The sequence below is a fragment of the Cryptomeria japonica genome, chromosome 4 (genome assembly GCF_030272615.1).
Source record: "Cryptomeria japonica chromosome 4, Sugi_1.0, whole genome shotgun sequence".
NCBI lineage: Eukaryota > Viridiplantae > Streptophyta > Pinopsida > Cupressales > Cupressaceae > Cryptomeria > Cryptomeria japonica.
The window spans coordinates 755,100,282-755,103,338 of NC_081408.1; positions in this window are offsets into that span (position 1 = coordinate 755,100,282).

The window sequence follows — 3,057 nt, forward strand, 5'->3', positions numbered from 1 at the left end:
GTGGATACACATGAAAATATTTCTAGAGAGATAGAAATATCTTTAGTTGAGGTACATGAAGGAAATGATTTAGACAAAGACTTATTTCTAAAAAAAATAGGAGAAATTGTTGAACACTACTGAAACGACTAAGAGGTGGGAGGGTGAATCGACATATACTAAAACTTGAGTAGATTAAAACCATAACATCCATTCATCATATGTGCATGTAAATAAATAACTGAAACAACAAATTTATCTACACAAGAATGCCAATATTTTAATGTGAAAAAACCAAATAGGAAAAATTCATATTGACAATAAAACTCACAATATATGTATTAAGTGTTTAGAAATATTTAGGTCATAGACCAGGGAGCTCACTACTTCGGACTTGTGAGCTAAGGTGCATAACCTCGGGGAAAGATACAAAAAAGAGACTTGCACAACTAAAGAACACTTCTTTAGGGCAAGATACAAGATACTTGTCTAGATACAACAATATTGATAATAAGTGATTCAACTACAAGAAAGAATAACATCTATCAAAATGCATATAATAATTCATAGCTCAATACTCATCTGATCTAGCTTCCATATCTACACTTTCACACATTTGGACCACTAAATCACCTAAAAAATTGCATCATATTCACATCATACTTTACTTCATTCTATCCCACATCTCTAATCTATGTCACTTACAAAAACCAACTAATTTTTTTATTATATACCAACTAGATCATCAATAACCTCTAATAGGTCAACTTAAAAATGTAACATGCATATGCATCATCGACCCAAAATATTACATACGGAAGGCAAAAGAGATGTGTGAAGATTCACACCAAATCAGCATACCTTCCAAATATCACCAAAAGACTTTACATGTAATTGCTTAGACCAAAATACATAGGATAGTTCATTTCAATTTGTTTTACCCAAACACTTGATTTGGACACCCCCCCCCCCCCCCCAACAAAAAAAAAAAGATATCCAAACCACAACAAAAGTAGCATAATATGCTAGAAGCATAATCCAATGATCCACAACACCCATAGAGAACTAGCAAGATGAGGAATGCAATGCATTCCTTTGCAACATCTTGGAAATATATAAACTTTGATCACAGATATAGATAGTGCTCATAGAGAAACATTTGTTCAACTAAAAGATGAAATATAAGAAGATCAGTCCATCATAACAATTCTATACCAATACATAGATCCATTTGATACATATCCGGTACAAGGTTCATATATCACTAGACAAAGATACTATTCACTAAAATAGTTTTCGAACCAAGCAAAAGACATCAATCCTCGACAAACATAGTATATGATCAACACTTATTGTCTAGAATTCTTATAGTTGGTTTTCATAGCATATCCATATACTCTAGAAAGCAACGCATCAGTCTACACAAAAACTGTATACAACTCTGCATAATATCACTTATTGACATACATCTGGACCACCATTCAGATACGACTAATATCAAGGATTTAATCAGAATACTGTGAGACCACATACTTCTGCATCATGCCACTTTCTTACCAATAGCCAAACTATCAACAAAACTAGACATCAACAACTGAACCAATAAAAAACAACAACCAAAGAAATAGTACCAACGATCAGACTACTCATACATTTGACATTAATGAAAACCAAGACTCATATGTGCAACAATCTTCCCCTTTGTCATTGATGGCAAAACAAAAATATTTCTTCCCCCCATATACAAAATACTTCCCCCCCTTTGACATCAAAGAAAAATGGCAACTCTACTCATTAGAAAACTATATAAATGTGTAACTTGTTGGTAACAATGCAGCAAACTAAGAATTCAGATTTAATTGTTAACAATGAAAGCAAAAATCAACACCACATCAATAACAGCAAGATTTTTGACGTGGAAAACCCGGTTAAGGGAAAAACCGCGGTGGGAACCTACCCACAATGAGATAAGACCTTATTAGGAGTAAGTGTGATGCAGGAGCATCCTCGATTCATGGCAATCTTGCATCAACCAAAAATATTTTCCTTTCTGTTTGCAATTTCAACATTTCTTTTTGTGTGTACCAGATTTGGCTCACTAGATTTTGTGGAGTTGGATTTTACTTGAAGACTTGATCATCTTCTTTATTTCCAAACCTTGGAGTGTTTGGATCATTTTTTGGCAAGTTATCGCTACCGGTTTCCATGACAGTTTCCTGTTACCGGTTGCCTGGACCTATTTGGATTGGTGATCTACAAGATCCCTTCTAAAGCTTGCGGAGTCCTGACATTGATTCCGATGTTCCTTGGCATGTGGGCAACCTTTTCCCATGATTTACATGTTATCTTTTAGATTTTTCGGAGGAATCCCTTGGTGAAGGCCGACCTTGTTGGTTTTGTATGTTATGTCTTGTTCTTCGGGTTTTGATCCCTTTTGGATGGATCGGATCCCCTTGGATCATATTAATCATTGTAATTGACCATTAGAATGCAATCTAAGGTGGAGGATAGAACATAGAAAATAGATCTATAGTTGTGAGGTCTGGGTTGTGACCTGTTTTGTACTTTGAGCATGTTTGCAGGCTTGTGAGCCAGTTTCTATAACCCAATTGTTACCAATTGGTTGTAATCAATTTTCATGTTATAATTCAACCTGTTTTGCGTTTCCTCAATCATGTCTTTGTTTTTTCATTGTGTTTACTCTTGTTGACCAGTACAGATTGATCTCTTTGAGGTCCCTCCTAATCAGTGACTGAACCAAAGTGTAAATATCACAATGGGGAATGCACATGCATTTAGGCACACTTCTTAGATCTCACTACTCAAAACAAGAAGGGTTACAACCCTAAGGAAGGCTCACTGCCTTACAAGATTTGGACAACAATCTGGATTACATGAATTGTGAAAATTGCATCTCCTAATGCTTGGTTACTATTCCGGTTAAGCACATATACTCAAACTTCTCTCTTTCCACTTCTTCACACTCTATAATGCCTACCAAAATACCCTAGAGAAATAAACCAAAATCTACTAACAAAGGAGATAATATTTTTTTTTTTCAATTAATATTTACTACAA